The sequence below is a fragment of the Cryptomeria japonica genome, chromosome 3 (assembly GCF_030272615.1).
Source record: "Cryptomeria japonica chromosome 3, Sugi_1.0, whole genome shotgun sequence".
NCBI classification, from domain to species: domain Eukaryota; kingdom Viridiplantae; phylum Streptophyta; class Pinopsida; order Cupressales; family Cupressaceae; genus Cryptomeria; species Cryptomeria japonica.
Window position 1 is genome coordinate 200669200 of NC_081407.1, and position 14870 is coordinate 200684069.

Consider the following 14870-nt stretch of genomic DNA (forward strand, 5'->3'; position numbering starts at 1 on the left):
ATAGCTTAGGAATAGGGTATGTGATGTTGCAGGTCCAGGAGGAGGAGAAACAATGAAACCCTAGGCTAACCGTTGGGAGTAGGTGAGTTAGGACAACAAGAAAAGTGCCATTTGTGAGCACATGGAGATTGGTGCAAGTCCAAGTGGCATATGAATGGAAATCTCTCTGAGTCCCCTTGAAGTTTCCCCAAGTGTTTGGATCAAGATATTTTATTGGTGAAGATTTTTAGACCCATCTTTCTAAGTCACTGGCTAGGCCTAAAACCCTTTAAAATAGTGCGGCATTGGAAACCCTTCTTGTACGGATAACCCAGATGCAATTTTCCAGTATTGTCTATAAATTCTAAAAGGGTACTCTAATCCATGATTTATTTATAGGATTGTTTGGTATTTTTTCAAATTAAACCCCTAAAACCACCTAGGCAGGGCTAATGCAATTAGGCCTATTTAGGTGCCGGTAGAGAACTAGAAGGGTTAAGAAGCCAAGGCGATGGATTTGGTGAGTCTTAAACCACAAAATACATTGAAGACACCTTGTTGATGCATTGGGAAACCATAGGAAGAGATTGTGTGTTAAGATCCTTGCATGAGTGGTTGGAGCCCAGGAGAGGAGTGTGTGAGTAATTGAGCTGGCAACCTCAAGTGGAGGAGTTGATTTACCTAAAACCATTGGCTATACCTAGGAGGAAAGTCAAGAAGGTTCAAACCTTTGAGGTCCCATTAGCATAATCCTTGCCAAGTGCCATTGGAAGGACTTGAGTAGTTGAAGGGTTGAGTAGGTCAAGTCACTCAAGAAGGTGTAACAAACAAATCTCCAAGACTCTCTGCATCAAAGTGGTGTCAGAGCTATTCTTTGAATGATTTGGTGTATGTCAGATTGTGAAGAATCGGAAGAAATCTCAATGCCTCCAAAGGGAATGACTCTAGAAGCCATCTGATAGATGGTGGCAAAGATGATAGAAGGATTAAAGGATGCAAAAGGAAGTAGAGGTACCAGAGAGGTAAAGATGGAGAAGGTTAAGACAGAATGGGGTGATGAGACTGATGAAGAAGTGGAAGATGGAGAGGAACCAGCAGAAGTAGCTAAGCCTCAAGACCAAAAGTTATTCTTAGATGCAGTCAAATCCATTTCTAAAGACAACTTGGATAGATTACCCACATATGGAGGAAACCTCAATGGAGAAGATTTGCTAGATTGGATAGAAGCTCTCAATAATCACTTTGATTACAAAGAGGTAGCAAAAGAGAAAAGAGTCAATGTGGCCAAATCAAGAATGAGAGGATCAACATTGGTTTGGTGGAATATGATGCAAGAAGAAAGGATACAAGAAGGAAAAAAGAAGATAACTTCATGGGAGCATATGAAGATCAGAATTAAGGCACAATTCCTTCCAGGAGATTATGAAGTTCAAATCCATAAGAGACTACAAAATCTGAAACAAAGGGAGTTAGATGTCAATGCATACACTGAAGAGTTCTATAAGCTCAGTTTGAGGGCTAGGAAGCATGAGAATGAGGTGGATAAGTTGGCCAGGTACCTGAATGGCCTTAGACAGAATATACAAGATGAGATAAGTATCCTCACACCAGACACTATCCATAAGTGTTTTCAGTTGTCCCTAAGGTGAGAAGAGAAGATCAAAAGGAGGAGTGAACAAAATAAAAAACATAAGGGAGGTAATAATTTCAGATGTAGAGGAAAATTTGGTAGAGGGCAGAAATCACCAAGAAGTGAAGAGTAGCAAGGCCAAGAAGGCAGTGGACACTCTCAGAGAGGATAATTTAGAGGATCCTATAGAGGAAGGAGCAATTTTAGGGCAGGTTTGGAAACTCAGGAAGAGGAAATACAGTCTTCATCGGTAGGTATTATCATTGCAATCAAGTTGGGCATACCATGAGTAAGTGGCCAGGGAAAGTCTCAAGCTCCACAAGCTCATACATGGGGGAAAGAAGAGTTCAATTGTTGCAAGAGGAGGACACTCAAGAGTGTAACTTTTTTAATCAGCAAGGCAGGGCCAGTGACAGATGGAGAAAACTTGATGATGAGGAGAACAATGCTCAAGATACCCCAAGCTCAAGAGCCACCACAAAGGAAAATTTTGTTTAGGACCACTTGTAGGTCACATGGGAAGATTTGTAAAGTGATTGTAGATTTAGGCTCCACTGAGAATATTGTCTCAGTTGAAATGGTGGAAAATCTCAAACTAAAAAGATTGCCTCACCTCACTCCCTATAAGGTATCACGGCTCAACCGGGGTCAACATGTATTGGTTGATGAACAAGCATGGGTGGATTTTGAAATTGGTGAGTACAAGGATAGATTATTATGTGACATATTGCCTATGGATGCTTGTCATTTGTTGTTGGGCCATCCATGGCAATATGATTTGAGAGCTACTCATGATGGGGAGAAGAACAACTATCTTATCACCAAGAATGGGAAGATGTATCAAATGGATCCACTACCTGAACCAAAGGAAGAAAAGAAAATAGGCTCAAGTGTGATGCTGATGAGAGGAAAAGAGTTTCTTAGAGTGTTGAAACAAGAAGGACATCAAGGCCATGCTCTAGTGTTGAAACTTAGAGAATAAGCTAAGGCAAATCCAATGAGTAAAGTGTCTCAAGAGGTGCAAGGTCTACTCAAGCAATATGCAGAAGTGATAGGGGATGACATACCTAATTCTTTACCTCCAATGAGAGATGTAAATCATCAAATAGACTTAATACCAGGGGCCAATCTACCAAATAAAGCTACCTACAAAATGACACCTAGTCAAAATGAAGAGATCGCCAAACAAGTGCAAGAACTCTTAGACAAAGGGTTTAACAAGAAGAGTTTGAGTCCATGTGTTGTTCCTACTATATTAGTGCCTAAAAAGGGAGGCAAATGGGGAATGTGCATGGACTCTGGAGCAATCAACAAGATTACTATAAGGTACCAGTTTCCCATGCCAAGGATTGAAGACCTATTAGACAATCTAGGAGGTGCAAGATACTTCACAAAGGTGGAATTAAAGTCTGGTTACCATCAAATCAGAATCAGACCTAGAGATGAATGGAAGACAACCTTTAGAACCAATGCAAGCCTATATGAGTGGTTGGTGATGTAATTTGGCGTCACCAATGCACCTAGTACCTTCCAAAGGCTCATGAATGAAGTCTTAGTTGAGTTTATTGGTAGATTTGTAATTGTATATCTTGATGAAATTTTGATCTACAACAGGTTCAAGGAGGAACACCTCAAGCATTTGGAGATGGTTTTGAAGAAGTTGAAGGAGGCGCAACTCAAGATTAACCTTGAAAAATGTGAGTTTTAAAAAATAGAGCTTGTATACCATGGTTTTGTTATTTCTCATGGATGTTTAAAAATGGATCCCAGTAAGGTAGAAGAAATACTTAATTGGCCTATCCCTAGGGGCATAAGTGAGGTTAGAATCTTTCATGGAATGGCATCTTTTTATAGGAAATATGTGAGAAATTTTAGCCATGTTTGTGCTCCTATTCTCAGTACCATTAAAGGAGGGATTAAATGTCACTTTAAGTGGATGAAGGAAGCCAATAAGGGGTTTGAAAGGTTTAAAACCAAGATAGAAGAGTTGCCAACCCTTAGATTTCCTAATTACAACCAGTTGTTTATAGTAGAATGTGATGCAAGCCAAAAGGTAATAGGGGCAGTTTTAAGCCAAGAGGGACATCCTATAGCTTTCTTCTTAGAAAATTTAAATGAAGCTAAGAAAAGGTACTCCACATATGACTTGGAGTTGTATGCAATGGTTCAAGCATTGAAAAAATGGCATCACTACCTGCTGCCCAAAGAATTTGTAGTCTTCACTAACAACCATGCCCTTAGTTTTCTCAATGGGCAAGAGAAGTTGAACCAAAGACACCTAAAGTGGGTTGAGTACCTACAATCTTATACATTCACTATCAAACACAAGAAAGGGAAATCCAACAAATTTGTTGATGCATTAAGTAGGAGAATCATGACCATGTAGGATATTCAATTGCAAAGTGTGGGTTTTAGTGAGTTAAAAGACCTCTATAAGGATGATAAGGATTTTGCAGAAATATATAATGTTTGTTCTTATTTTTCTAACACCTCACATGTCCCTTATTTAGAATACATGATACAAGAGGGTTTTCTATTCAAAGGTAATCTTCTTTGCATACCTCAATGTTTTGTGAGGCATAATATTATTCAAGAGAAGCATCAAGGAGGTCTAGGAGGTCATTTTGGCATTGATGGGACTTTGGAGCAGGTTGGTAGGTTTTATTATTGGCCCAAGTTGCAATCAAAAGTGAGAATATTTGTAGAGAAATGTACCATCTACCAAAGAGAAAAAGGAACCTCAAGTAATGAAGATTTATATCAACCCTTGGTCATACCTCAGAGGCCTTGGGAATGTTTGAGCATGGATTTTGTGTTAGGCTTTCCTAGGACACCAAGAGGATTTGATAGTGTGTTTGTGGTAGTAGATAGGTTCAGCAAAATGGCACATTTCAGACCTTGCAAGAGTACCAATTATGCCACCTATATTGCAGAGCTCTTCTACAAGGAGATAGTCAGAATTCATGGTCTTCCAATCAACATTGTTAATGATAGAGATGTGAAGTTTTTGAGCCACTTTTGGAGGACACTTTGGAGGAAGTTGGGCACCAAGTTATCTTTCTCATTTGCCTATCACCCTCAATCAAATGGTCAAATAGAGGTATTCAACCGGCCATTGGGTAACTTGCTAAGATGTCATACCAAAAAACATGGGCAGACTTGGGATCTAGTACTTGGACAGGCAAAATATGCATATAATGACTCAATGAACTGTAACACTGGTAAGAGTCCTTTTGAGATATCTTATGAATTCGATCCTAGGGGCATATTAGAGCTCAAAGATCTCATCTCAATGGCACCCAAGAGTGCACAAGGGGAGAACTTTGCAGAAGGTATTAAAGAGGCGCATGATAAGGTAAGGCAGTCCTTACAACAAAAATTCAAGCAGTATAAGGTTCAAGTTGATAAAACAAGGAGGAAGGTACACTTTCAAGTAGGGGACTTAGTTCTGGCATACCTTAGGAAGGAGAAGCTTCCAAAGGGGAAGCCTATCAAGCTCCTGATGAAGAAAATCGGACCTCTCAAGGTGGTGCACAAGTATGGGCAGAATGCCTCTGAGGTTGAACTTTCTCCTACCTTGGGGATATCTCCTATTTTTAATGTATGTGATCTCTATCCATACAAGGGAGAGACACCAACAAATTAGATAGACATGCCATCACCGGTTCATGAAGATTAGGTAAAGAATTTTCCACCTAGTCAACCAGTTGAGTTAGAGAGTTTCTTGGATACCAAGATAGCAAAAAAGACAAGGAAAGGAGTCAACAAGAAATATCTTGTTAAGTGGAAAGGGTTACCTGATTCAGATGCCATGTGGATGTCAGAGGCAGATATACTTCAACATGGAGTGGAGATTTCAAACCTTATAACTCAAGGGACTTGAGTTCTTTGACCCAGGCGAGTATGGTGCAGGGCACCTAACACTCCAAGAATGAAATTTTTTATTTATTTTAAGTTTGTGTGTTAATTTATGATGTAATAATGGACCAACCATTGAGGACTTAGTAGAGCCATGGTTGAGTTGTCCAAATTTTGGTTTGACTCAATTGTGCTCAGGATGCTGTTAGCCTGAGAAGTGAGATGCTTAGGTAGTTCACAGGCAAAATACTCTAGATGAATGTATTAATGTATTAGGAGTATTTGAGTTGTTTTTAGGTCTTCTAGGGTGTTTGAGGACCTTTACGAGCCTTAGAATGCAAAATTGCATCCTGGAGAAAAGTTGTCAAAAGTTGTTGAGCAACATTTTGCAATTTCTGGCAAAAGTTGCATTTTTGGTTTTTAGGCATTAGGAAGTTGGTTGAACTGACTTAAACAAGTGGATATATGACAAATTTTATTTCATTGTATGAGTTGGAGGATTGGAAATTTTGTGAAGCAACCTTGTTTCCATCGGGTTTTGACAGTTTTTGTCTTGTTTTTCCTTGTTAGTATGGTCCAATATGGAATAGATGGTGTAAAATCATTGAATATTTGAGAGTTCCTTGTATTTTATTTCATTAAGGTTGATTTTTAGGTTTGATTGTTCCAAGTTGTAGAGATTTCTTTCATTCTTTGCAACTAGGAGCAAAACCCTTGCAAGTAGAGGGTTAAAGAGCAAGAAATGGCTCTAACCTAGGCATTCTTTGATGACACTTGCTGAAATCACTAATAATGCATAGCTTAAGAATAGGGTGTGTGATGTTGTAGGTCTAGGAAGGGGAGAAACAATGAAGCCCTAGGCTCACTGTTGGGAGTAGGTGAGTTAAGACAACAAGAAAAGTGTGATTTGTAATCACATGAATATTGGTGAAGATCCAAGTGGCATATTAATGGAAAGCCCTCCGAGTCCCCTTGAAGTTTCCTGAAGTTTTTGGACTAGGAGATTTGATTGGTGAAGAGTTTTAGACCTATCTTGCCAAGTCACCGGCTAGGCCTAAAACCCTTCAAAATAGTGCAGCATTGGAAACCCCTCTTGTACAGATAACCCAGATGCACTTTTAAATTATTTTCTGTAACTTCCAAAAGGGTACTTGAATCCATGATTTATTTCTAGGCTTATTTGGGATTTTTGCAAATTAAATCCCTAAAACCTCCTAGGAAGGGCTAATGCAATTAGGCCTATTTAGATGTCAGTAAAGACCTAGAAGGGTTAAGAAGCCAAGGTGATGGAATTGGTGAGTCTTAGACCTCAAAATACATTGAAGACACCTTGTTGATGCATTGGGAAACCATAGGAAGAGATTGTGTGTTAAGATCCTTGCATGAGTGATTGGAGCCCAGGAGAGGAGTGTGTGAGTAACTAAGTTGGCAACCTCAAGTGGAGGAGTTGATTGACCTAAAACCATTTTCTATACCTAGGAGGCAAGTCAAGAAGGTTCAAACCTTGGAGGTCCCATTAGCATAACCCCTGTCAAGAGCCATTGGAAGGACTTGAGTAGTTGAAGGGTTGAGTAGGTTAAGTCACTCAAGAATTTGTAACAAACAAAGCTCCAAGACTCTCTGCATCACTCCTCTTATTTAAGTTTTATAAAAACATGAAAATATAATTGCAACTAACAAATATATAGATAAATAAGTACTTTTTTTTTAAAAAATGGAAGAAAATATACAATCTTTTTAAAGGAAAGGAATGATTTACATTCTAATGCAAAAGAAGCATTCTAATCATTTATCATTGAAAGATAACAATTAAAGAAATTTAAGTACAATAAATTATTTCATTACTTGCCAACTTCTATGCCATTAAAGGGGGGAAATAAAATTTAATGACTTAATAGTAATCTTATATAGATGATTTTATCTATCCTAATCATAGTTCAAGAATACAATTATTTATCACAAAGAGATAAAGATTGCACATTCTACTTTAAGAAAAATCAATTAACAACTCATTCTTCCAAATAGAATGAACAATTTTGGACTACATCTTAGAACATTCCTAGATAAGATGAAGATACATTTTTTTCTTATAACTATTCAAACACTTAAGATGAGATCTATATTAGGGTTCTATCAAAATAAGATATACTTTTTAGGCCATCATAGAAACATTATTGTGAAAGGTAAAGGAAGGTCCATGAGCTACTAAAGATATTACTATTTTCTTGTACTAATTGTTTATGTTAACATTATACTAATCAATTTATAACATTCATAAGATCAAGTCATCTAACTACATTTGGTTTGATCTTCTAAATATTATGACCCAAGTCTCCTAATTTTTCTCATTATAATAAGATAAGGGTATTTGGTGACAATCAAAAGCTATATTTTGGATAGATCTAATAGGCATACTATAATCAATGATTGTAAGAAAAAACTTGATGTCAATAAGAATCATTAATTAATGAGGCAACGAATTATGTGAGTTCCATTGTATAACTTCATCTAACATTGGACAAATTAATTAACATGATTTTAAATGCTTATTAATGATAGAAAGTACGGGTGACTAGAAAGGGTACATACTAGAATAGGGATTATTTTACAGATCTTAATGGTATTTGGATATTTCATTATTCACTATTTACTTTTCTACCCTTTCGTTCTCATATAACTGTCACCCATATCCAACAATGTGCAAAATATGTGGGTAGAGATAAAAGAAATGGTTGAGTATAGCACTATTGTAGACTGTGATTATTATATTCATATACATTTGATGATGGGTCTTATAAAGATTTCTATGTACTTCAAGAGGACCGATATTTTTATGAAAGTATACTATAGAATATTAATAATCGGATTGAAGTAAATTAGATTAGAATCAAGTAAAATTTAATTAAATTATCAAGATATGATGCTTAGATATTAGGCAATAAGAGAGATTGTATTTTGAAGTTTTTTAATCCATGGAATATTTTGTGCTACCAGAAGAGCAATCACAGTAATTAGTATAATGTACTAGTTAAGTATGGATCACACTTCCCTAACATCAAGGATCAACAAATATCTAAAGCTGATTTAATGTCTCTAAAATCATTTTATTATTTTACATTAAAAATCTACAAACAAAAAATCATTGGATGCCCTCAAATTAGTTGACTCTTTTAATACTTTGGTTATTGAAAAAAAAATGACTGCTAAATAGAACGTCTCGAAAGAGTCATTTACTATAGGGACACTTAAGGGACAACCTAGTACTTTATTTAATGAAGGTGATGAGATTCAAAGTTAATAAAATATTTACAGAATGCATGAGACTACAGTGTTTATTTGGTGGATGGATTTAGACTTTGAGGAGGGTGTGATTTTCATGCATGCACTACAAAGGCTACAAGTAAAAAATCTATTGTTCTCAACTCTAAGACATTTATGGTCTAATATAAAGATCAAGTATCTATGTGTAAAGTATGATTATAGCTACTCAAGCATTTTTTATAATCATGACAAAAAGTGCATGGTATGTCAGTATATAACCTACTTATGACAGGAATTGATAGGAAAATCATAAGGATCAACATTCTTTTTTAAAAAATAAAGAAAATGTTAAATAATGGAGGATTTTGGTAAATGATGCCACCTACTTGGACATTTAGAAGTTTGATGGAGAGATTGAAGAAGCTAGTCATAGACTTTTCACTTCTCACAATTTAAGCTAAATATCTCTACATTTATTTGATTTAGTTTTTATATTTAATTGAAAATTTATAAGACTACTTGATATCAACTAAAACTCTAAATCAAAAGTTGTACTCTAGAGATGTCTTCCACTATTTCCAACTCACTACATATTTCAAAATTTGCTTTCCTACCTCCTTGGGATGATGTCTTTTATTGGATATCTATCTTAGCTTGATTTTGTGGTGGATCTTTCATCTCCTAATGGGGTTTTCTCTCGTCTTGTTGTTGGTCTTGCAGTGGCTACAGTTAGGGCTCCATCTATGGGGGCTCTTGAGCAAGTTTCTTTGGCTTTGGGTCCCTCTACCTCTCCTAAAAAGTTGGGTGTTGCTACTTGCCTTGGGTCCTTTGGCCCCAAACAATTTTCTTCCTCTGTAGATCTTCTTAGGAAAATTTTTCTTGCTACTTCTGGTGCCAAGAATGTTGCGTCTAGGAAAATGAAGTTTTCTATTAAGTTGACAATACTCAGTGTTTTTGTTGTTCATATGATTCCTTCGGGGAAAGTAGTGTTGGATTGTGAGGAATACTTTACCAAGCATGGTTTAATTTGCAGGTTTTTTTCATTTTCGGCATTCACTTACTAATTTGCACTACTAGGTTCAGGAGGTTTGGTCTCCCCTAGTTCAGGGTAAAATAGAGCTTTACCCTACTACCAAAGGTTTTTTAGAGTGTCCTTTGATTTTGAAGATGATTGACATGTTGTGCTTGATGATGGCCTTGGAGGTGGGATTTGCATCCCCTCTCTATGCATCCCTAGGTTTCTTCTTTCAACCCTTTGAAAGATTCAACAAATATTTTGCTTGTGTAAGTAAGTTTTCCTTATCTTCCCTTATATTTTTGTTGTGATAAATCCTATGAGGATATTGGAAATAATTTAGGTAGATTATATGACCAAATCTTTTGGTCACACTTTATTTTCTCACATTTTTGTTGTAGTGGATATTTCAAAAGCTCTAATTGGAGAAGTTATTCTACAAGTTAATAATAGATCTAGGTGTCAGTTGGTGGACCATGAGGGGATTCTCTTTTCCTACATGCATTTTTTTTGTACCAAGCACTTGGCTTTTGAGTTCTCTCATACTGCTCATAGACATTTTTCCTCAACTTGGTGGAATAGTGTTGTTCATGACCGTTTTACTATTTTTCTTAATGTTGATGCTTCTAAGGATGATGTTATTTCTAAAGGATCTAAACTTCCCACTCTTGTTTCTTCTCCTCCTAGTTCTACTAAGATGTCTTTGGATTTGGGACCATCTCTTGCTCCAATTTCTTCTACTCCTAGCCATCCCACTACACATTTTTTGAAGGAGTTGTTTGGGAATCTAATTCTTCTTCTGATGATATAACAAGGGGTGTAAAGTCTATTGTCTTTCTAGCTAATACTATTACTAGCTCTACTATTTCTTCTAATAGTATTGTTGTTGTCCCTAATACTAATGTTTATGGTGGTAATGATGTTGTTTTTATTGTTGTTGACCCACCTTTCCCTATGGGTAAGAGCTATTTTGAATGTAATAATGCATCCGCATGGATTGTTGTTAACTATAAGAAAATGTTTCCCACTAACAAGTCTTCTCAAAGTAGAACATTAAATATGAAGTCTCAAAGATCTAATTCAAAATATGATGTATTTTGATTGTCTCTAGCTTTGTTTTTTGGTTGGTTGCCCTATTTTATTTTCTTTGGGATTGGTTTTATTCCAATTCAAGTTTCAGATGGGTTGTGTTAGATCTATAATGGCTTGGGGCTCTTCCCTACTTATTTTAATCTAAAACTAAAATTCTAAATCTAGATTATTTTTATTAAATGATCTAATTTCTATAAAATTAAGTATTATTATAAGATAATAGTTTTTCTCTTAACTTTAAATGATATATTTTACATTATCTAATGGATAAGATCTAATAGTCATTTATGTCATAATATGATGGTTAAATTACGTTATTATTGTTGTAGCCACCAAGGATCAAACCTTTCTTGAGGCCTTGTGATCACATGTATTCAAGTTTGAACTTCACGTTAATACAATGTATTCATGCCAAGATGAGGTTCCCTACATGTAACCTTGTTAGCCCCTATTTTTTAACTTGACAATTTTAAAACTTTTTGGCATTTGAAATCTTGTGTGCATTAATTGTCAATTTGAAAGGTCTCCTATAATTCTCAAATGCTAAGTCTCCTATGTCATCAGCTATTTAACAAATTAAATAAAGTTGTGGATATTCTTATTTCCACCAAAGTGAAAGAGCCATCGAATAGATTATCTCGCTAAGTTCAACAAACAATCAAAATATCAATGGACTTGTGGATATTCTTCAAATCACCCATAATTTATAAATGAGCCGGAATACTTGCTGAGTCTATGGATTGGTCCTTTCGCATAGTTGCTGAAATTGTTCAGAATGCCGAGTTTCAAGTTAATACAAATCGATGTTTTGCCCAAGACTCACAAGTTACCGATAGAATAAAGGCCGATGAAAACATAACTATGGATGGTCTAAGTTATGTTGGCCAAGTCGGATACAAGTTGCCAAATTCATAAAGCCCACAAAATGAGGAAAGTTGTTGGTTTGTTTTAAAAGCCGCCCTTCAAACACAATCGATATTTGAAGTTATCGACAAGTTGGCCAACTTTCACAAATCTCCAACTAAGGGAGTTTCTCGTTTGTTTTCGAAGGCCAAAGAGGAGGTAGTTATAATAACTGTTTGCAGATGAAAATACAATTGGCAGGTTTGAGGCCAAATTCAACAACCTTTGCTAGTATCCTTCCCGCCCTAGCCAAAAAGAGAGCTTTGGAATAGGTTATCAACATCCATCAAGGCGTAATGGAAAGGAGATTTTTGTCAGTAATTAAAGTTTGAAATGCATGGATCGACATGAATGCAAAATGTGGAATCACCCAAATTGTTTGACAGCACGCCTCATAGAGACGTCATCTCAAGGAATGGAATGACATGATTGTAGACATTCGCACAAAATTATTTTTGTAAAAAAAAAGCAAATAGATTTGGATATAGACTTCACTATAGACACACAATATCGATGCAAAGTTGGAGAAATCGACCTAGCAGGTTAGTGCGCCAAGAAGACCAAGAAAATCAAGATAAGTGTTTGGTATAATATCTCAAAGAGTTGAATAGCTGCAGGTTCGCGCAAAATGGATTTGTTCAAACGGCTCGAGAAACTTTCAAGCAAATGCAATCCAGGGCATGAGGGCCGAATTTTAAATCCTTGCGAACATATTCATTGTTTGTACTAAAATGGGAACTTTGGAATAGGTTGAGAACATCCTTCCAAGCATGAGGAATTAATAATTTTGGCCAGATGTTATAGTTATTGCCAACTTTAACAATATCGATATTGCAACCGAACCGTCTGATAGAGTGCCTCGTGGAGCTGTTATCTCAAGAAATGAAGTGAAATAATTGCAAAATGTTTATTGGATAGATTGTGTAAGGAAGCTCTCAAAGCCACTTTCATTGATTAGTGAATGTTGTTCTATCAAGGCACGATGCTTGAAGGTTTCTATAGGAGCTTTAAATCAACTTCCATAAATGATGATGCTTTTCAAGCAATTATTACAATATGAGCCAATAAAAGTTCATAGAACATTTTTGTGAAAGTGTTTGAGTCATTAATACCTCATTGAGTCAGTATTACAATTAGACAATGTTTTGGAAACTCTCAAGTAAATCGTGATGTCACATGCAAAGTAAATGGTGAAGGTGTCCACTTTTACGAGAGATGGAGATGATTTTATATACAAAGTTACATTTATTCATCAATTTCATGTGGTTGAATTGAAAATTAATGAACTTGTGGACCATGATCAGATCGATAACTTTGGTGATAAGCAAAGATGACTAAATTTCATTAATGCATTGGTTTTAAAGGTGTAGATGTTCCGAAGGCAAACAGAGTAGATGAAGATGAAGATGGAGAAGTAACTCAGCATAATTCATGACATGGTTTTTCATCGAAGCCACAAGTTTCAAATTCTCATTTGTAAAAGTGACTTAAGTCATTTGTTGTAATTAAAGTTAGAATTTAGACTCGTTTTTTGTAAAAGTTAGGTAAATCCTAAAGTTAGAAGTGGCTAACTTGGGTAGTTATCCTAACTGGCTAACCTAAGTGGTTATTCTAAGTAGTTAGGAAAAGTAGTTATGGGTTGTTAGCCTATAAATACAAGGCTTTTTCATTTGTAAAGGGAGACTGTTACAGAGGGGAGATTCTAGAGAACTTTTGGTTTTCACACTTTGTACTTGAAGCTTTTGGACTTGTATTATTTCAAAAGAATAACAGAGAATGTATTTAATTCTTATATCTTGAATGTGTTTACGATTTATTACTATCAATTTCTCATATGTTAGATTGATAATCCTTTTGTGTATTGGTGAAATCCATTGGTTTTCAATTCCAAAATATATATAATCGATGAGATACATCATTTCCTAGTATCTTGAATTGTATGTGTTAGTATAACTTATTTCTTCATATGTTGAGGTTTGTTATCCTTTCATCATCATTGCATACCAAGCTTATTTTGTGCTTAAAACCTCCTTGTAATCATTATCTACTGTGAAATCGCAGTGTGTTTTCGTATGTCTGTCATTGGGTTTTTTGTTATTCATCTCTCTTTAGTTTTGTGTTTTCTCCTTTATGTACTTTTAGGTTAAAAGTACACAAAAGTACCAGAAACCCCCATCATACGAGGGAGCTGCCCCTCTCAAACGTAGAGGAAGATTGTGGCTCCAATTGTTGGAATGGTTGTCACTGCTCTTCGAATGAATAGGGTCATATTTGAAGAATCAATCGTAGTGACAAATCGGTTTACCTACAAACCTCATTTGAATTAAACTAAACTCAAAATTCTCGTATTACCAATCATATATATATAATTTTATTTATTAATTTGAAATACTTTATCTTCAAATGTATTTCGTTATCCATTTATTCTATTATAACCCTTTAAAAATGATTTAGTTACACATCAATGAAAAAACAAGTGTTTTTTATTTTGTGCTTCATTATAATAACAAAAAATTTCACCCATACACCATATGAAGTTATTGTGCACAAGAATTTGAGAGACCCTATTTTGATTGGTTGAAAGCATCATGCTATAAGGAGATGATCACAAAGTCCAATCCCTCAGTCCACACGATATCAGAGAATATGTAACACCAACATCCTAAATAATTTGCATGGCAAAGTACAAATTATAGAGGGCTAGGTCAATTCACGTTGTAAACAAAAGAAAGTGTTCTAGAATTTTACTCGACAACTTAAATCACACACTAAGCTTTGATTTTTAGACTTAAAAGTGTTAAACACTGAGAATTGACTCACATTATCTAGACTTAATATGTTACTTAGTATGTGAAGTTTATAACTGACCGAAGCTTACATGTTAAAGCAAAAAAAAAACCCCAAACCTAAAAGCATTTCAGTTCTTGATTGTAGGCCACTAAGAAACAATCGTACGAGTAGATTGACGTGTTTAACTGGAGTGCGATGCTCACAAATGTGGCTCAATCATTACAGGGCACTAAAAAATGGATGTGCGTATGAATTGAAGCCTTTCAATTAGCTCAAATAATTGCTGTGGGGAGGGGACGGTATCCTGGGAATGAATTCACACCATCATAGACCCTTTTTGAT